General features: G+C 38.4%; 1 pseudogene; it reads right to left on the bottom strand.

Annotated features, from left to right (window-relative positions):
* Positions 1-983: 983 nt before the first annotated feature.
* LOC142146880 (small nucleolar RNA U3) lies at positions 984-1,187 on the bottom strand (annotated as a pseudogene).
* Between the last annotated feature and the right edge of the window lie 20,964 nt (positions 1,188-22,151).

The following is a 22,151-nucleotide window of genomic DNA, read 5'->3' as shown; positions in this document are numbered from 1 at the left end:
AGCCTTCAAATCTTTAAACACTCTATGAAAACCCATCCTATATTTGAGCCTACCCTACCCACACCTATACTACTCAGCCTGTTAGACCCTCACTACTGTCCTACTCCCCAGTCTGACCCACACTTGCTACTCAGTTCTGCCTTTTTCCAACTAGATTTTAAGCTCTAACACCAGCCTGGCTCTCTCTACACTATGTGTTCACAGCTACATTTATTTTGTCTATCTTATATGTTCCTAATTTATGTATGCTCTGTGTAACCCACTGTGTTGCACTGCAGATCCCTGTGGTGCCTTACAAATCAATGAAAATAATAATAATAATAATAATATATGAAAATCTGTACAGAAGACCCAAAAGAAAAGAGAGCATAGACACACTTTTATTGGAGGGTATTTATAACATGACAGATGTGTTTAGTTTAGTCAATAAAAGGGTTAGTGTAAGAATTTATAATGATTGGTCAGTTCCCAGTGGATGGGTTTTTATGGTATTTAAAATGTATTTGACTATTAATCAACTGCCATTTGGGGAGGTGACAGTTGGAGAGCAAGTGCCTTTTTTAATACAGATTCTTATTTGCTCACTCAGTAGTAATTTGGTTAATGGTTTGGTTTATTAAAACATACGATCAATGGTTTGGTATTGGCACCTCACAGTTAAAACCTACAGGAATTAGTCATGGAATATGGGATGTATTTATATGGAACCTACGTTGCCATTGGCCTACAATGCTATGTAAATAGTGAAAACCGAGGTTACTGTTATATGCAAACCGTCCATACCTGAGTGGTGAGTTCCTCCCCTTTGACTTCATTCCGCTGAGCCATGTGGACACAAAATACATATTATTATATAAGCTGACAGAAGTGATGGCATGGTGCAGTGATACACAATTTTATCAGGAGAGGGGAGGACATCTCACCATAAAAATAAGATGTGGATTTGTCCATTAGAGAAGTATTTTTATTTCTCTTTTTTTCTTACCACTCAGCTTGTGTTCCCTTCCTCCTTCTCTTCCATAAAAGGGGTCAACAAAAGTAAACAGCAATTACAATAGAGCAGCACTATAAGCTCACCTTGCATTCAGCAAAGAACACTCAAGTTCTCCATTGTGGAGGGTGAGTCTTTACACTTTAGAGCACATTTCCATAAAGACTTTAGAAATGATCCCTGAAAGCATAGTTAGATTTTTAACATAGCAGATAATGTTCCTCTAAAATATTTCAATTGTTAGATGCAAAATGTAAAGGTTTATATTTTCTCACTTTGACAGTAGTTTACAAGAGAAACTGTTTTAAAAGTCAGAAAAAAATTCTCTGACGTCAATTGAAGATATTATTTTCACGTCTGGGTATACTTTTCTTCCATAGCAGTAGGAGAGCTGGTGATTTACATTGCAGTGTGAAATGTGTCATAGTCAGAGTGTTCATTGCAGATCACTCAGCAAGTGAGAGCAGGAAGTCTCCAGAGTACTAAAGATTATCACAAACTTAAGCCATTGAAAATCAAATAGATCCATAGTAGAGCCATGTTTTCTTTTGTGTTATTTTCTGTTGAATAAAAAGCTTCCTAGGTTTTGAAGAATGCGTGCTTAAAAAAGACATAAATCTGTCTGCATGAGTCTTGAATGCAATTTTTTTCTATTCAGTCATAAAAAGTTGCCATGCCACATTTTCTGTACTTTTATGTCATTGGGACTGATTCATCAAGGCATTTATCTGAACATTTTGAGTGTATTGTACGCAAAATCACTCTGCGCATGCCCAGATCCGAGACATATGTCCATGAATATAGAGACTTGACTTTTGAATTTCGGAAATAAGTGTATTAAGAAATACACGCAAAACACACGTGAAGCAAACTGAACATAATAAATGAATGTTTTTTTCCAACACATCTTGCGTTTTCGTGAAGCAGAGGTCATTATCGCAGCATAGAATGGCGGTGTGACAGACAATGTAGGGGCAGAAGTGGCTGGAGGATGTTTAGAAGTGGCTGGAGAGTATGCAGAATGGGCCTGGGTGAAAGATGTGGCTGAGGGGTAGGCAAATGTGGTTTGAAAATAAGAGTCTGGTAGTGATAAATTATGTTGTTGTAAAAATTAGTTAGGGCCAGAAGAATACATTTGGGTTGGAGAGGGTAGTAGGGCAGTATTGCAAACATGGCGATTATAACCATGGGAAAATGGTGCTTGATGATGTGGCAGAGGGTCTTGTGTGGGTTAGGACAATGAACAGGAGAGAGGTATTGTGCTAATTGCGAAAGGAGTCATGCTACTCACCAGTAGAACATAATGGAGGGCAGAATGTTAGACTAAGAAATGTCTCAAAAACATACAAAGATATTACAGCAATGTAGAAGCACAGATCTCTGCTGAGATACTAAATCACAATATAGCAGGGATGAATGATTGCCTCTCCAGCTGTTCTATAGGGCATGCGGGTGCGTTCTCCTGCGATAGCCTGTGTATAAACGGGAGTCTAACATATTCCCCGGTATTGACCAATAACAGCCACAAGGTGGGATAGGCTTAGCTGCCAGGAATCCGCAGATCACGGCCCTCAGGATTGCCCCAGAATGTAACACTGGATCTGAATACTTGCGAAAGTAACTAGAGAACAGCAGAACCGGAAGGATGCAGAGAAGGTATCAGAGTAGTCAGACACACTGGTTACTGGTACACAGAGATCAGAGTAGTCAGACATGCCAGGAACTGGTACACTGGAATCAGGCAAAGAGTAATCAGGCATGCCAGGAACTGGTACACTGAGATCAGGCAGTGAGAAGTCAGACACGCCAGAAACTGGTACACTGGAATCAGGCCAAGAGTAGACATGCAGACATGTAGACAAGTAGACATGACACCAAGCAAGTGTCAGTGCAGGTTTAAATAGGAAGCAGTTCGAAACTCCTGCCCCAGAGACCCGATCATGTGATCGCATTGAGAGCCAACCACAATACCACAGAGAGAGGCTGGAAGAAGTGACAGATAGTATCCAATCAATGCGATTCGAGTCTGGCTGCAGAGAAGTTCCGAGAGAGGCACAGAGAGATCATATGGAGGAATAAATAGTGAGTTTCGTTACACACCTACAGCGACGAAGAAGTAGGAGGAGGGCGAAGCCCGCAGAGGAAATCGAGGAAGAAGAGGAGGCCATTGATTTGGAGGAGGGGAGGAAGGAGAAGGCTGCTGATGAATGTAAGTATTTTGACAATGATGATAATTTTTTCGGGTTGGGGGACAGCATTAAAGTGTAGTCACCAGAAAGCCTTGATTTCACACATGTGATTTACTCTAGAACTAGGCAACATTCCGGTGTTCCGGTTTCCTCCCTCAATCCAAAACATGCTAGTGGGTTAATTGGCTACTATTAAATTGAACCTAGTCTGTCTGTGTGTGTGCGAGTGTGTGTATGATAGTGAATTTAGACTGTAAGTTCTATTGGGGCAGGGACTGATGTGAGTGAGTTCTCTGTACAGCGCTGCGGAATTAGTGGCGCTATATAAAGAAATAAAGACAGCCATATCTCCGGTTCCCCTGCACCAGTTTTCAGCCCCCATGACCCACTTTGAAACCCCTCCTCACCCGATTTACAGCACGGTCACACGCCTTTAAGACACCTCACCCGGTAACCAGCCCCCCTGACCCAGTTGGCAATCCCCCAGCCCTACTTTCAACCACCCCTGCACATGTTTTGGTAAAAAAGATATATATATATATATATATATATATATATATATATATATATATATATATACACACATTATAAGCGATGCAGAAATGCTAGAAAAGTATTGCTATAGTTGAGTTTTTTCCCCTATTTTTTTCTGTTTATTCATATTAATTAAGTCTAACTATGTGCATATAATACTGAACGTGGTTGCACTTCAGAATGCGTGTCTTGAAGGATCAAGCCCAATGCCTACAGCCCTCCCATCCAACCTCTCTGTATACCCAGAAGCCATATTGCCTGCACCCTAACATGCACATATGTGATTGTATAGTCTGGTTTTGTAATTATTCATAATCTGGGCCCTCAACATTGCAATGAAGTGGAAAGTCCAGGTAAAGCCTTACAAAGTCTTATTCATCATCATCATCATCATCATTTATTTATATAGCGCCACTAATGTACTGAAGAATTTCAATATACTGTATGTACTCTACACCTACACTAGAAAGGTAGCTTAATATTTTTCATACTAAACAGCAATACTTGAAGCCTAGCCAATCAAGAAGAGAACTGGCAGATGTGAGTAACATTGGCTGTAATTAATTCATATTTAATAGATCAAACCTTTAGCTCACTTTAGTGTTTCCACATTTGTTACTGTTCTCATGGCCGGATAATGCGAAATATTGAAAGAATAAATTTGTCACTTTAAAGTCTTGCCTACTACTACTTTAAGACTATGCACTTAATTCATTTCAAAATTACACAGTACATGACATTCAGTGATCGGTCCGGGTGTATGTGGATTCAAAGGTACAGAGAGCAGCCTGTGCATATTACAGATGTGACAAGTAGTGATCATTACTCATCACATAGTCACACAGAAATAAACAGCATTACTAGGCACTAATAATTCAATTTATACGCTATTTATTACAAATAGTACCTCAGATTATAGATGTATACAAGCCTCAGCTCCAAGGCAAAGGGCAACTGGCAAATACCCTTTTTAGTATGGTTTGATGGCTTAGGCTTAGGAATGTAATTTCATCATTGACACTGAAGCTTTGTTTTAAGGATTGAGTATGATAGTTATATACCTATTTGGTACATCTTTGTACATTTTATGTATCTTGATTCTAATCAGAACATACATCATTCAATCAGAACATACTCCACCATTGTGAGCCTCTCTATGCACTTTGCATAAAGTTTTATATATATTTACGCAAAAATAGGTGCCTGATGTTACAAAACACAATTGCACTGCCCGCAGTGTAGTTTTCATGAATGACACTTTCAGACCAAGAACATAGATCTAGACTTCTGCAACTTGTATTGTACTCAGTGCAATATCGAATACCCATTACAACATATTTGAGTGGTAGTTTCCTTGATACACTGCCCTGCTTTCAAAGTGTAGTATGTATATATTTTTTCACATAAACAAGAAATGCAACCTATCTTAGTATGATATTGGAAACAGAAGGACAAAGGTACATAATTGAAACTGTACATCAGTAGCAGACACAGAACTGCATATAGATGGCTCAGAGATAAATTATTAGTTTGGTACAACGGGATAGTTCTCAATATCCCATTCCCTGGTGCATAAAGGTAGATTGCAAAATAGATCTGAGATATCTCAAAAATGGTTGACACACGCATATTGAATATTATTTCATTGATGAGAAAATAGCACACAGATAAAATGGCATGACAAATTGAAATATAAAGATGACATATACTTTCAGGAATTAGAATCTTTAACAGTGATAAGACAAAGGCTAATTTAACAAGGAAATATTTAGTTAAAAAAACTGCAAGTTATTGATATACAGCTTGGTTGAACTTACTCATTATTATAATAGAAAGAATTCAGTAGTCTGTCTGGACAAAAACATTAATACACCTTTGTTGAAAATGAAATAACCAATCATAGGTAAGCGCTTTTTTAGATAAAAAAAAATAGGAACAAAGCAAAACGTAATTTTTCACCACAGAAACATAATAATAATATGGCAATAAAAGTCCAACTAAGAGGGAGAGAGGCTATTAAGTCGAACAGAGTTAAAATCATGTGTTTGTGTCCAGCATGTGCTAAACACTGCAGGGTTAAATCTGGGAGTGAACAACCAATAGAATGAAGGGGAGGGTCTAATTGTTTCATATTAGCAGTGGAAATTGGAGACGACTTCCTTTTCCAAAGAATCTGGATACCTCCCTCCCACCCAGCATTAACTGTTTATAAGAACAAAATCTTTTATTCAAGACAGACGAGTTGCAGTCGGAAGTGGGAGAGCATCGCAGTAGGCTCACGGTTAGCAGACGGTATTTACGCGGTTAGGGGTAGTGGTCACTGTCCTTTTCAAAGTACTTGACTTTGGGTTACTCTAGTAAGGAGGCCCCTCGGTTGCCTGGTAAGGGCATAACACCATTTGAGTCCAGTGGGGGATAGTTGATTATTGTTCCACAAAAGTACCGGCCAATAGATAAGGTTTATCCTGGTTCGGTGGGAAGGTGATCTCCCACCTTATTGGTATATGCTTTTAAGCTGACTGTGTTGCTCTCTCCGCCACCTCCTTTTAATCCAATTCAAATAAATCTGCCCTTTCTTCCAAATCTAACATTGTTGTCCGTGTCTTTATTATGGTTACTGGTATTAAATATACAGAGTTTAAGTGTAAGGTTTTGGTACATGCAGAGGAAATCAACACTATGCATTTTGAAAACACTGAAAACTCCTAGGCGCTAATATATTGGAAGATCTGAAATCTATTAATATTACTATATAACTAATTAGTCGCTTCCCAATAGCGGGGGTTATGTCACCTCCTCTAAATAGTAATACAGCAAAAATAATAGACAATTGGGGTGCCAAATTATAATCTGCAATAGTTATATATATATATATATATATATATATATATATATATATATATACACAAATTTGAGGAATATGGCAGAATGACACTCATAAACATCTTTGTTGCACCTACAAAAATATCACTTTATTAAAACACATCACATTACTCCACAAATCAAACCAAAAGGCTAATTGACCTTGTGATACACACTAAATATATAAAAATCAAAATCAATCTAAAACCAATTCTAATATAGAACAGTATCTTGAATAAATAATAATACACTTGTAAATAGAAACCTATAAAATATACCATATATGTTCTATACTGCAGTATCCCACATTCAGTGGAGATATGATTACTACATTCAACCAAAGTCTAAAAGCAGGTGGCCAGCACACCTGCCGATAAACATAATGGTTAACATTCAATCTTGCCTCATAGCAATAAGAGAATGAATCCTTTATTCTACAGCAGCCCAAATGGATCTGTAGGCAAATAACAATATCATTCAAATGAAAAAGTCACTACTGAGCACAGGATACATAACTTATGGGCAAAAAAAAGTGCAAATTTAGTATAACATCAGCATATTTCCTAACATAATTCATATTGTTTTCTTTTTCACATAGATTTCTGACAGATGTTATAGGGTCTGTTTCTACAAATCTGGTAAAGAAGACTTGTAGTTGTATATAATAACAGTCCATCTGATTCGCTCTTCACTGGAGATAAGTTGCAAATTATTTTGTCCATTCAGCCATAATCACTCGTGGCCAAACCTTGCAGAAAAGTCAGAAAACTAGCTAGAGACATAGCCGGATTAAGGGGGGTGCACAGGGGGCACGTGCCCCGGGCCCCCCTCTCTCCAAGGGCCCGTCGCCGCCGTATGATCTTTCCTGCTGTCAGTTTTTAACTGACAGCAACCGCTCCGGGCCCCCCTCTTTCCGCGGCTTCCCCCCGTCGCCCGTATGACCTAACCTGCTCCTGCTGTCAGTTGCTGTCTGACAGCTCTGCCCATGATTTTTTGTTTTTTTTGGCGGCGGCGCGGGGGGGGGGGTCGGGGGGTTTGTGGGCGGGTTCTGGGCTGCTCTTGTTGGTGGGGGGAGCAGGGTAGCAAAAAAAAAATAGAGATTTACTCACCTGATCGCGGCCGCGCCGGCGTCCCTCCTTCCTCTCTGCTCTGTTAATGCTGAATGACAGGCATGATGTCATCAAGTCACGCCTGTCATTCAGTGAGGAGCAGCGCGGAGAGGAAGCAAGAAGAGAGAAGAGAGGAGAAGAAAAGAAAAGCTAATAGAAAGGTATGTGAATAAAGGGAATTAAGCAGAAAGGCAAACTATGAGGAAAAAGGAGATGAGAGAGGCACAGTAAGGAAAAAGGGGAGAGAGGCACAGTAAGGAATAAGGGGAGAGAGGCACAGTAAGGAATAAGGGGAGAGAGGCACAGTAAGGAAAAAGAGGAGAGAGGCACATTAAGGAAAAGGGGGAGAGAAGAACAGTGAGGAAAAAGGGGGGAGAGGCACAGTAAGGAAAAAGGGGGGGGAGGAACAGCATGAGAAAAAAGGGGGGAGAGGCACAGATTGAGGAAAAATGGGGAAACAGGTACAGTATGAGGAAAAAGTGCGGCAGAGAGGCACAGTATATAGAAAAAGGGGGGGAGAGAGTCACAATAGTGGGGACTATTAATTTAAGATGGGGTAGTTTCGGGGTGAGTTTGGGGAGAATGAGGTCTCTATTAAATGTGCCTATGAATTATTTAATGGCAGTGACAGGTTCGGGAAATAGGTATATTTCTGAAATGCAAATACTATTAATTTATTGCTGGGGCTGTTTGTAGGGAGGGAAATAGGTCATGGGTGGTATTGATTTAACGCCGGGGCTGGCTGTAATTTACTAAATGTCCCCATTTTTTTCTAAATAGGTCCTCCAACATTCCAGGATCCAGACAAGCCGCAACTAAGGAAACCTGCAGCACAGGTGGTGAAAGTGAGAAGAACAGGTAGGAGAGAGCAGCAGAGTCTGTGAAACGTTGTGATTCTAGTGGGACAATCCTAATTTTTGGTGACCGTTCAATGGTGTACACAACAATGCAGGTTTTTTTGTCTGTAGGAGGGTGCATCAACACACCCATTAGCAATTTTGAATAAATATTGAATAAAATTGTAGTACATTTTATATATATATATATATTAGTCAAAATTGGCGTTATGTTATCAATGTTTATTTTTTATGTTAGTTTTAATGTGCGGTATCATTGCTAGTTTTAATGTGCATTATCAATGGTATTTTTAATATGCGGTATCATTGCTAGTTTTAATGTGTGGTGTCAATACCAATTTTAATGTGGTGTTTTGATGATTGTTTTAATGTACAGTATTTTAGTTTGTGGAAACAATGATTTTTCTTATGCAGACAACCTAAGCGAGCCCTCTGGGAGAGCTGTAAGTGTCATACTGTGGGCTGTAGGTGATGTAATGTACTTTGTTCATCATTACTTAATACTTACATATTCATAATGTCAAAACATAGAAGTGTAATTTGTAGAAAGCACAATGGGTGATATACAGTGCAAACTAATGTTTCACTGTGCTGTTCACCTTTTGCAAAAGTGTGCCTAGAATTCCTTCAATGTACACGAGTTTGCGGATGTATATATGTATATATCTATATATAAATATGTACATATCTATATATATATATATATATATTGTACAAAAAGACAGGGGGCGCCACACATAGTGTATTAAAAGTGATAAGCAATATAGAGGTATCTCCACAGAAAAGAAATCCCCGTACCGGATATGCAAATTAATAAAGCCAATGTGAAGATCTAGCTGACCGTACTAGGAATCCACCTCAGGTCTGGATATCAGGAATCCTTCGATCATGGACCAAGTAGTAAAGGACGATCTGCGGACTCAAATATAGCCACAATAGTGTAATAATGTATAGAACGAGACCAAGCAAGTCTCAAGATACCACAGATTTAATGGCAACACATACAAAATATAAATGCTCGTACATTGAGCACAATAAAAACAAACTTATCTGTCCTCTGGCACAAACGTGGAGAAAAAGGGTAGCAGCCGGCAACACCTCAGACATCCAGTAATGAGCACAGGGACCAAGAACCTCTCCAACGCGTTTCGTCTTATAGATAAGACTCTATCAAGGAGTAATGAATCTAACATAACCACGGGCTCCTAAATACTCGAGTCCTTCTGTAGAAAAGCCAATACAAACACGGTCTCGGAATGTAGGCGGTAACCTCCAGCTCCCGATACGTCACATCCGGAAACTCCACTTCCGGTATAGCAATTTCATGAAAAAGCCGATTTTGTATTTAAAAACCGTCAGAAGGGGACATTCCCAACATCGAGCCAGAATATCTGTGATGATAGCTAAGTCCCGATACATCACATCCGGTTCGTCATCAGCAGTGCATAAATTATAAAAACTATTCTTAGTCATAAGCCTTAACGATACAGACAGTCACAATTATAAGCCTAATGAGACTATACAGCATGAAAGTATATATACAAATAAATAATACATATAAAATAGAGAAAAGCGCCTCACTATCTAATACAGAGTCCATCTAACTAGTCAGCATGATCACGAAATGCACAAAAAATTCTATATACAGCTCTCATATTCTCAGATCATGGAGGGAACAGACATATATATAGTCATTACAATAGAGTATTTAACAGCATATTGGCACCCCTTAAAGAGGCGAATAGACCATAGTAAATAAACATATATTCAGTACCCAGCAAATGGGCTATAGGAAAGACGCTGAACTCTATCAAGTACACAAATATATCTGCACTAGAATACCCCATAATAGTAGTTCCATGAGAAATACCTGAAAGGAAAAGCCGGCATTAATATGCAAATAGATAAATAATTAATTATATCAAAAATGAAGCCATTTCAAATGCTTCATTTAAACCTCTAGGTGCCAAGGTGTCCAATTTATACACCCAATACATCTCTCTACAGGTAAGTTTTTTTGCCAGATCTCCACCTCGTGCACCCAACACCACATGTTCAATTCCTTTGAACTTAAGACCACCAGGGTCAGCATTCTGACAAACAATGAAATGTCTAGATACTGTATGTTGATCTGATCTATTTTTAATCGCCCTAACATGCTCCTGATGACGTATCTTGAGGGCCCTCTTAGTTTTACCTATATAGACCTTTCCACAGGGGCATTCTAATTGATAAATAACTGACGTAGTGAGACAGGTTATACGATCATTGACTTTATACTCCTTCTGATGCAATGAATCATAAAAGACTTTACTCAAAGGGGAAACAAATTTACACATATTACAATTATTGCATTTGAAGGAGCCTTTTCCCAGATTATTCAAAAATGTAGTCTTATTACCCTTCACCACTTTAAGTAAACTTGGTGCCAGTAAAGATTTTAGATTCCTAGTTTTCTTAAAAATAATATCCGGTTTTAACGGAACTACCGGACCTAAAATTGGGTCCATACAGATTAAACTCCAGTGTTTATTCAGGACAGATTTTATCTTTCTTTCATCTTTACTATACTCCGTAATGAAAGGGACTAATGTTTTACGTCCCTCCTGTTCTTTATTCTTGTATACCAGCATCTCTCTTCTGTCTACATTATTATTTTTTATTAGCGCTTCTGAAATAATAGGGTCAGGATACCCTCTCTCCTTAAACCTTTCTGCAAAGATAAGGAATTGTTCCTTATATGAATTTTCATCCAAACAATTACGTTTAATACGGTAAAATTGTGACCTAGGAATATTATCCTTCCATTTTTTGAGATGACAACTATCATAAAGCAGGTAACTGTTTGTATCGACCTCCTTAATAAAGGTTTTCGTATGAATTTCCAAAACTAGATCTAAATATTCTATACAACTATCATCAATCTTAGATGTAAATTTTAAATTAAAATCATTTCTATTCAAATAGCTCAAGAATTCTTCCAAAGTCTGAAGGGGACCATCTCAAATTAAGATGATATCATCTATATATCTACGATAGAAAATGATAAAGGTGGAAAAAGGATTATTATCGCCATATATAAATTCAGACTCCCATCTACCCATAAGGAGGTTGGCGAAACTGGGGGCGAAAATAGTCCCCATTGCCGTTCCGCATATCTGTAGATAGAAGTCCTCCCTAAATTTAAAGTAATTCCTAGAAAGGATGAATCTAATAAGTTTACAAATGAATAGTTTGAGCCCATCATCTAGATCTTTATCCAACTGGAGATAGTAATTCACAGCCTCTATACGCTTGGTATGGTCAATAGAAGTGTACAGAGCCTGTACATCTATTGTAAACCATCTAAAGCTGGGTTTCCACTGTATATCACCCAACAGGTGTAACAAAGAGGTGGAATCTTTTAGATAAGCAGGTAAAGAAACCACATACTTTTTAATAAAGAAGTCTAAATATTGTGACGCATGTGACGTAAGGGAATCAATCCCCGCCACAATAGGTCGCCCAGGGAGATTCTCTAGAGATTTATGCACTTTAGGCAAATAATAAAATATCGGGATTACTGGTGATTCCTGCAACAAAAATAAATACTCATCCCGAGACAATGTATTAAATCTTAATGCCTCCTGTAAAATTAGCCTTAACTCCTCCACATATTCAGTTGTAGGATCCTGTTCTAACTTCATATAAGAGATTCTATCGTCTAGTAATCTCACAGCCTCCATAATATAATCGTCCCTATTTAAGACCACAATCCCTCCCCCCTTGTCGGCCTGTTTAATGACAATTTTGTCATTATTCATAAGAGCATCCAATGCTTTTTTCTCAGGAAGTGAAATGTTCTTTTTAGAACTCACTGTGACATTTCTTTGGCAGAGATCTTTCTTAACCAATTGATAAAACATCTCTATGTTACTACCCCTAGATTCAAGAGGATAAAACTTTGAAGGTAACTTAAGACCTGTTTTTGATTTTTTACAATCTACCAATTCAGTAGCATTCTCGTTTTTCTTCAAGAAATGTCTTTTGAGTGTAAGATTTCTAGTGAATCTATTCAAATCTAGAAAAAGCTGAAAATCATTAGATATATTTGTGGGTGCAAAAGAGAGACCTTTGCTAAGTAGTTGCAATTCATCCTGAGTAAGAGTATAATCAGAAAGATTGAATATACCCAAGGATTTAGGATCACGGGATTGTAGAGGGGCAGAAGTCTGTTCTAATAGTGCCTTCTTTTTCTTTCTCTTGAATCCACCTCGTTTGCCTCTTCTTCTATATATCTCCTTTTCATAGGAGAAGCTATTTTTATATTTTCTCTTAGGTGGAACTTTTTGTAAACCGTGTCCTCCTTGGGTGTTATAACAGGGGATAAAAAATCTTCCACTGTACTCCAAAATCTTTCCCTCTGTAGTGGGGAGAACCTGTTCCTAAGAGCTAGATGTTGAGGTACTCTTGTATCAAAGGAATTCCGATGTTTATGGGGTACAGTAATCCAATCACTTCTATCCTTAAATCTTGACCCAAATCTATTTGCATCAACTAGTGTTCTTTCCCCAGCCTTAGGCCCTTCATTAGTCTGTTGTCTAGCCCAGCTGTAGACTTGGTTATTCACATAATCTCTTTTATCTCTTATATATTTCCTTTCTTTCCTTTCTACCACCTCAGATTCAAGTCTATCTAGTTTCTTATGTAACACTTTCTCATTGATCTTATAGTTCTCCTTAGATTTAAACTTCTCAGCCTTGGATTCTTTATCCTTTATTTCTATTTGGGCTGATGTAAGTTGCTTTTGTTTCTCAGAAACAATCAGCCTCATAAGATTAATAGAACATTCATCTAGAGTCCTATCCCACTCCTTCATGAACAATGGATTATCTATACCAAAATAGGGGACTTTTTTTAATTCTCAAACCTCTAGGGACCCGTTTGGTTTTAATATATTCTTCCAAACCAACTATGTCCCACCAAATCCTTATTTCTTTGGCTAGCAATTTTTCTAAATTCCAAAAAAAGTTATCTAGTGATTCTTGTTCAGTGGACAAAGTGTCAATATCAGTAAAAATCTTTTGACAATATTCAATTCTTCTATTAGCAATATTTTCAGATCTAAACATATTGCAATATAAAACTTTAGCAGCTCAGAGAGAGGCGTTGGAGAGGTTCTTGGTCCCTGTGCTCATTACTGGATGTCTGAGGTGTTGCCGGCTGCTACCCTTTTTCTCCATGTTTCTGCCAGAGGACAGATAAGCTTGTTTTTATTGTGCTCAATGTACGGGCATTTATATTTTTTGTGTTGCCATTAAATCTGTGGTATCTTGAGACTTGCTTGGTCTCCTTCTATACATTATTACACTATTGTGGCTATATTTGGGTCCGCAGATCGTCCTTTACTACTTGGTCCATGATCGAAGGATTCCTGATATCCAGACCTGAGGTGGATCCCTAGTATGGTCAGCTAGATCTTCACATTAGCTTTATTAATTTGCATATCCGGTACGGGGATTTCTTATCTGTGGAGATACCTCTATATTGCTTATCACTTTTAATACACTATGTGTGGCGCCCCCTGTCTTTTTGTATTTTATCTTTTAGGTCTAACACTTGCAGACAGGTGTTGATTGACTGGGGAGCTGCCTATCACATTTAAGTATAAATTCATCATATATTTCACTGTGGTCACTTTTACTAAGCGCTGGTTAGCTTAAAGAACTTTTTGGGTGTCATATATATATATATTGTTATGCACGTTTTGCCGCTATCCAAAAACGATTGTCGAACCTCGATTTGTGTGTCCAATGCACAAAGATATTTATTATCCAAAAGTAGCAGAATAATTCAAGGGAAATGAAATAAGTACAGCCATTACTTATCGCAGGCGCCCTGGATCCAGTGAACAGTCATTCAGGTCTATAGTCTGTGGTCAAAGAAGACTGGTCACTAGATCAAGAGCTTCTGCTTATATGATTCAAAAATACAGTAAAACAATGCAGATGATGTGGCTTGCTTCTATTGGTCCAGGTTTTAGGAAGGTCCAGGATGTTGCAGATCATAGGCCAGTTCAAACCAAAATATCCAAAGGTGGGGGTCATCTCTCCAGGGGATGTGCTCTGACTTTCCCGCCAAGAATCCAGTTTCAACTAGTCCATTAGCATTTTATAGTCAGTATCTCTTTAAACATTTATTCCCTAACATCGCTAACTAGAGTATGCAATGTGTGATCTGTTCGGCGAAAAAAACGGACAACTGCTGATGAATAAGGGATTAAAATGATACCAGACATGACACATTTCCTATAAACTGAACTTTATGTTTTACTAACATGCATGTAACTTAAAATATTAAACATAAATACTACTATATTTTGACATAAATAACTATGTGTTGCAACTACAATTAATGTGTACTAATTACAAATGTGTGTGTTTGTGCAAATGTGTGTAAAAGTGTAAAAAACTGTTATTGCCACGTGTTGCGGCTGGATATGCCCTTCCATGCCATAGCGTGCTCTACGCATATTTTCAGACAAAGACAACCAAGTTTGCTCGATATTAATTGAAATGACTTTATCTAATTTGCTGATTTCGACAATATATATATATCCAAATATAAAAAAAAACACAAACCACAAAAGCGCCAAACATAATGTACTATGTAGAATTCAAAGTGAATTCAAACAGTGATTCAACTCAAGCTGCGCACCAAAAGAAAAGCAATATAAGGCTGAATAGGATGAAAAGAATCAATGTGGAAATATCCTTTCTAATATTTGATTGGTATTACCTTCTTGCTGGTGTAGATTGCACCTTTCCTTTGTGTGTTGAATGATGTTTTTCTTGTCCAGGGATCTCCTCTATGCCTATGGACATTTAGCCTAAGGATATTGCAGATAAGCCCAGTAGTTTTTTTTAATTAATGTAAGATTAATGTACTAATTTTATTATTTTATTTTATATTATTTACAAGATTAAATCCTTCTGATAAAGTTCTACATCTGTTGGTTTTCTTCACTGAGCCCTCATAATTAATTATTTATGTGATTTATCTAACACTATTTTTTCGTACGCACATATATTAATTTCTCTTATCATCTTTTGAGAACATGCTACACTATATTATATATTTTGATTTGTTGGAGTTGGCGAGTGCAGTAGTGTTATGAAGAATAGGAGCTTCCCATATATCCTTACCAAACACTGAAGAGGTTGTCTCCACATTGATTTTTTCATTCTATTCAAATAAGCCTTATCTTTGTATTACTTTTGGTATGCGGCTTGAGTGAATCGCTGTTTGAATTCACGTTGAACTGTACATATTACACTATGATTGGAGCTTTTGTCTTTTGTGCTTCACTTTAGGGGAATGTAATTTAAACATTTCAGAAAAACTGGAGTAAGTATGTATAGTTATTTTTGGTGGGTGAATTTTTTTTTGCCTACAGTCTGATTTATGGGAGCAGTAACTCGTAGTAATTGATATACAACATCAATAATGATAAGTGTCATGATTCTGTTCTTGTCAAAATTCTGGTGGTAAGGGATTGCTGTGACAAGCTTTGTATTATTCTATCCATCCCGTGAGTTTTAGCACATTGCAAGTTCTCTATAATAGTAGGAATACAGACTCCACAGAATGTGATTGTATTGAGGTTTAAAGACGTTTAGAGTGTCTATACAAGCTGTAGGTGAGGTACAAAGATAAATGATTTACAGCTTACCAATTTACGATACAGAATGCAATTATAGACACAGTAACCAGGGTCAATATAATTACAGTAATGAGAACAAGTACAGGGGCAATGTCAATATTTCCTTTTCTGTTCTCTGTTTCAATATCTGGTACAAAAATAAGGGAAACGTAATTTAAATATTTAGCAAAATTGTATTTAATGTACAAATCATTCATTATTCAACAATTATATTGTTGACATTGTTTTATATAACTGGTCACAAATTCAACTGGAATGCTTTTGCTGTAAACCTATGATTTGTGCCAGTGTGGTTACGGCAGCTATCCGATCAACTGCGACCAACAGGTGAGCTGTAATTCTTACTCACTATTCTTCCACAATTCTCAGTCCAATCTATTTTTGACTGAACTTTTCCCCGCTCACTGACAATTCATGCTAAGTGGGACATGCAGCTCTGAATCCCATGGTACTAGCAGTGAAAAGGTTAATAATTGTGGGAAAACATAATCTCAGCATCAGTCCACAGTTGCTCCTAGGTAATGATGCTGGCAACTCAGAAACATTACCATAGCTACGGTTCCTCATGAGATATCAGTTAGTTCAGAAGTCTTTGTTATTGAAATATGCAAGACATACATTGTAAAGTCCAGCCATTTCCATGCAACTTGAATAAAGTTTAAGCTGGGGAGATTTCAATTAGATATTCTCTGCAAATATATTCTGGTCATGTGGAGCTAACATGTCACATATATAAGAGAGAGAGAAAGATACACTGATGACTTGATGAAAGCAGAAAAAGTGTAACTAATTCCACAATATTGCAGTCCAGTATTATGGCTTTTATCAAGAGACAATAACCCAACATAACAGTGACTTACTTTTAAAGACACTGTTTCATATCAGTGTAAGTCTCCACTAGTTGATCGACATAATTGTTTATAGTCGCTATTGTTAAATAATTTTGGCTTACTAAAGGCACATTTGAGTGCTAAGAAAACTGTATAATCGATAAATATTAATTAGAGATGAGCGCACTCGGATTTCTGAAATCCGAGCCCACCCGAACGTTGCGGATCCGAGCCGGATCCGAGACAGATCCGGGTATTCCCGCCAATTGCAAAACTGAAAGCGAGGCTCTGAGTCATAATCCCGCTGTCGGATCTCGCGATACTCGGATTCTATAAATTCCCCGCTAGTCGCCGCCATCTTCACTCGGGCATTGATGAGGGTAGAGGGACTGTGTGTTAGGTGGTCCTCTGTCCTGCTATATCTTGTGCTGTTCAGTTCTGTGCTGTGCTGTGCTCTGTGTTCTGCTCAGTCCAGTGGTGCTGTGTCCTGTGCTCTGTCCTTCTGAGTTCAGTGGTGCTGCTGGGTCCTGTGCTGTGTCCTGTTCAGTCCAGTGGTGCTGTGTCCTGTGCTCTGTACTTCTGAGTTCAGTGGTGCTGCTGGGTCCTGTGCTGTGTCCTGTTCGGTCCAGTTGTGCTGTGTCCTGTGCTCTGTCCTTCTAAGGGCATTGTTATTTCCCCATTATTCCCAAATTATAAAAAATTTCAAAAAAAGCTATAAAAAAATAACAAAAAAAGTAATTATAAAAAAAAAAAAATATCCCAAAACAATCCTGCAGTATAAGTCCATTGGTACTGCTATATTACAAAGTTCACTCATTCTGCAGTATAACTCCATTGGTACTGCAATATTACAAAGTTCACTCATTCTGCAGTATAAGTCCATTGGTACTGCAATATTACAAAGTTCACTCATTCTGCAGTATAAGTCCAGTGGTACTGCAATATTACAAAGTTCACTCATTCTGCAGTATAAGTCCATTGTTGTTACTGCCATATTACAAATTTCACTGATTCTGCAGTATAAGTCCAGTGGTACTGCTATATTACAAAGTTCACTCATTCTGCAGTATAAGTCCAGTGGTACTGCTATATTACAAAGTTCACTCATTCTGCAGTATAAGTCCATTGGTACTGCAATATTACAAAGTTCACTCATTCTGCAGTATAAGTCCATTGGTACTGCAATATTACAAAGTTCACTCATTCTGCAGTATAAGTCCATTGGTACTGCTATATTACAAAGTTCACTGATTCAGCAGTATAAGTCTAGTGGTACTGCTATATTACAAAGTTCACTGATTCAGCAGTATAAGTCCAGTGGTACTGCAATATTACAAAGTTCACTGATTCAGCAGTATAGGTCCAGTGGTACTGCTATGTTACTGGCAGGACAAAAAGGCAGTTTGGAAGCCCCTGTACAAACTGGCTCTATTTTACCTGAGTTGACCCCCCTCCAGTGTGTACTCGGAAAGAGTTTTTAGTGCAGCGGGGAACCTGGTCAGTGAGCGGCGAAGGAGGTTGCTTCCTCAGAACGTTGAAAAAATGATGTTCATAAAAATGAATTATCAATTCCTCAATCAAGTACAGCACTGCCCTCCAGATAGTACAGAGGGACCTGTGGTTGTGGAGTCCAGCGGGGACGAATTTATAATGTGTGAGGAGGAGGAAGTACACACTGCAGGGGGAGAGGAATCAGAGGTTGAGGATGAGGACGACATCTTGCCTCAGTAGAGCCTGTTTAGTTTGTACAGGGAGAGATGAATAGCTTTTTTGGTGTGGGGGCCCAAACAAACCAATCATTTCAGCCACAGTTGTTTGGTAGGCCCTGTCGCTGAAATGATTGGTTTGTTAAAGTGTGCATGTCCTATTTCAACAACATAAGGGTGGGTGGGAGGGCCCAAGGACAATTCCATCTTGCAACTCTTTTTTTGCCATTATGTGACCATTCAACAGTCGTTTGCCATGAGCACAAAGTAAAACAAAATTAAAACAAATTCAACAAATTAAACCAAAAGTAAAATGCCCTGTCATAATCAAAAACAAGAGGTATTGACGCTTGAACTACTGTAGTGTTTATAATTTATAAACACTACACTTGAAAGCTTGGGCCTTTAAATGAAAAAGTCACTCTTCATTGCACGAATATTTGCAACAGGGACAATTTTTTGGTTAACAAAGTCAACAAATAACACTTCGACGCTGTCTGTCTTTCACATACTTGAAGGGATCTCAATGATGAATGCTCTGTACCATGGTCGTCTAAAACAAGAGTTATTGACGTGCTATAACTACTGTAGTTTTTATAAATTATAAACACTACACTTGAAAGTTGGAGGAGGTATTGTGGCCCCGGTACCAAATTGGGTACCGGGGCCACTCCACTATGCAGTCCAGATAGAGGCGTATCAGATATTAAACAACGTTGACTGTTGCTGCCAAATCATAAATTAATGAAAATGACCTGTCATCGTCAAAAACAAGAGGTATTGACACGCTCGAACTACACCCTGTATATGCTGCAGAGGATGTAGGAGCAGGCAGCTGTGCAGTGGAATTCAGACCATTTGAAGGCGGAGGTATTGTGGCCCCGGTACCAAATTGTGTACCGGGACCACTGCACTAGGCAGTCCAGAAAGCTACCTCTGTGAAATGTTTTGGACTAAAAACAATATTGTGAGGTCTGAGGTGTTCAGAATAGACTGGGAATTAGTGGAAATGATTGTTATTGAATGTTATTGAGGTTAATAATAGCGTAGGAGTGAAAATAAACCAAAAAAACTTGATTTTAACACTTTTTATGTTTTTTTCAAAATAAATCCGAATCCAAAACCTTAAATCCGAACCAAAACCTTTCGTCCTGTGTTTTGCGAAACACATCCGAACCCAAAACCTCAAGCAAATCCGAATCCAAAACACGAGACACCAAAAGTGGCCGGTGCACATCCCTAATATTAATTGATCTATATATTCACAGTGTCCCTGGAAAGGATTGATTTTTTTCCATTTAAAAACACCGTAAGTTAAAAAAAAACACCCATTTATCCGAAGACCAGGCATAGAACAGTACAGAGATCTGTTTTCTGCACTAGTCCTGCTGTATGAGATATACCAGCTGATTATTGAAAGCAGTAATCTAGGTAATAGTGCTTCCAATCTACTTCCCCGTGTGAGAAGTAGGAGTTTAACAAGAGTATATTGTGGAGCTGCTCCCAGAAGACATATGCTGAGTTGAGAGGATTCAGCAGCAGATATAGATGTAAAACAGACTTATGGCTGAGGCTGAAAAAAATATGATGGAGCCACCTCGCACCTTAACTGACGTAGAGGCGAGTTCATTATACATTGATAATCTATCACCTCCATTGTATGTAACACAATGATATCAGCTGTAGAGTTGAGAACAGTTTCACATAATATATTTTGTCACAACAGCTTCATTAATAAACTTCACATTTTACACTATTCCTCCTGGAGAGAGGAATGTGGATGTATTTAGTTACTATAAATTGGTGTTCAATATGGGAAACCCAATGGACAAAAAAGGATTCCCAATTTTAAGGCATTTAGTAGCAATTTTATAGCTGCACTTTAAGAATGTCTTATGTGGACAACTTTACACGTACTTAATGGTAAACAGTGGGTTGTTACAGCGGAGAGTCACTGCTGGCACCTGGCATTTAAGCGACGTAACACAAGAACCCATGCTTAAACCCCTAGTATTAAGAGACATAAGTTGCCACCTTGACTGGTTCCTGAATTTTACATGCATTGTCCATACACTATTACTGCATATAAAATAAGTGGTTACATAAGTTAATCAATGATAATTTTCCCTATGATACTGAGCATGTAAAAAAGTACTAAGAAAGTCTGTTCAGACTCCATATATTTGTCTCTTGATGCTGCGGTTAAATCTTTATATTTGTCTACTGAAACAACTGAAATAAAGGACCTGTTGTGGAACATTATTTTACACCAGAAAAAGACAGACCCATGGTGTTATTTCTTTACTACTGCACTGCTTAGATGCATAATTAGTTGCTTCACTAGTGCTGTTCAGCTCAACAACGTTATTAGAGGACAAAATATTATAATCAGCAAATAAACTGTATTGCGGATACCCACTGCCTGACACTCTAAGACAGCATGCTGACATTCCTATCAGTGGCGCACGCAGGGGGGGTTTCTGGGTCTCCAGAAACCCCCCCTCCGCTGAAAAGTGCCCTACATGTCGGCACTGTAGTATACAGCAGCCGCGGCGCTGTCTAAGAAGCGTCCGCGGCAGTGCTGTATTGTATACAGCACCGCCGCGGACGCTTCTTTGACAGCGCCGCGGCTGCTGTATACTACAGTGCAGCTGAAACGGAGCTGCCGCGCATGCGCGGCAGGTCTCTAGGATTTTTTTTTTTTCCCCAGGGGCGGAGGAAACCCCCTCCTCACAAATCCTACGTGCGCCCCTGCCTATTATGTTTATTAACTTTCTGTCTTGCAACAATAAAGCAGCTTTGTATTATTTGAAAGAAAAACTGTGGCTTAGATGTATTTGTCAGGTTTTTAAGTCCATGGTAAGTTAACTGATACGATACAAAATAAAGACATCAGGCATAAAAGCAGAAATGACATCAGCTCTGCACTGACAGATGCTGGTTTTCACCATGGCAGTGTATTGCTGCGGCCATGGTCTCCCTGTTATAGTGGAAACTAGCTCAGGTTGTCTTGCCATGTGACTAGAGGAGGCATTCCTTGTGTGTAAGGGAAAGCATGCTACCGGTTTTATTTTATTTTTTTAATCACACAGGGCAATGTACGTGGATACTGTCTTTACTACAGGTGTAAAGTACTTTTCCAAATAGGTTTCTCTGTAGAAAATGTCCCATTGAGTAAGCTTTTCAACTGACAAGTGTATTTCAGGAAGCACTCCAAACAATGTCAAACATAAAAAGTGGTGCAAGTAATACAGTCCCAGCTCATGATTTAGTCAAATCATAAACAGGGCGAAAATAGTCAGAATTTTAGAAGGAAAACTGAGAATACAATTGAAAGGGGGGGTCTACAAGGGTAAGAGGTTACACTTGGA

Source organism: Mixophyes fleayi, chromosome 3 (genome assembly GCF_038048845.1).
Source record: "Mixophyes fleayi isolate aMixFle1 chromosome 3, aMixFle1.hap1, whole genome shotgun sequence".
Taxonomy (NCBI): domain Eukaryota; kingdom Metazoa; phylum Chordata; class Amphibia; order Anura; family Limnodynastidae; genus Mixophyes; species Mixophyes fleayi.
The sequence above is the reverse complement of the archived record's forward strand: the minus strand, read 5'-3'. Positions and strand labels throughout refer to the sequence as shown.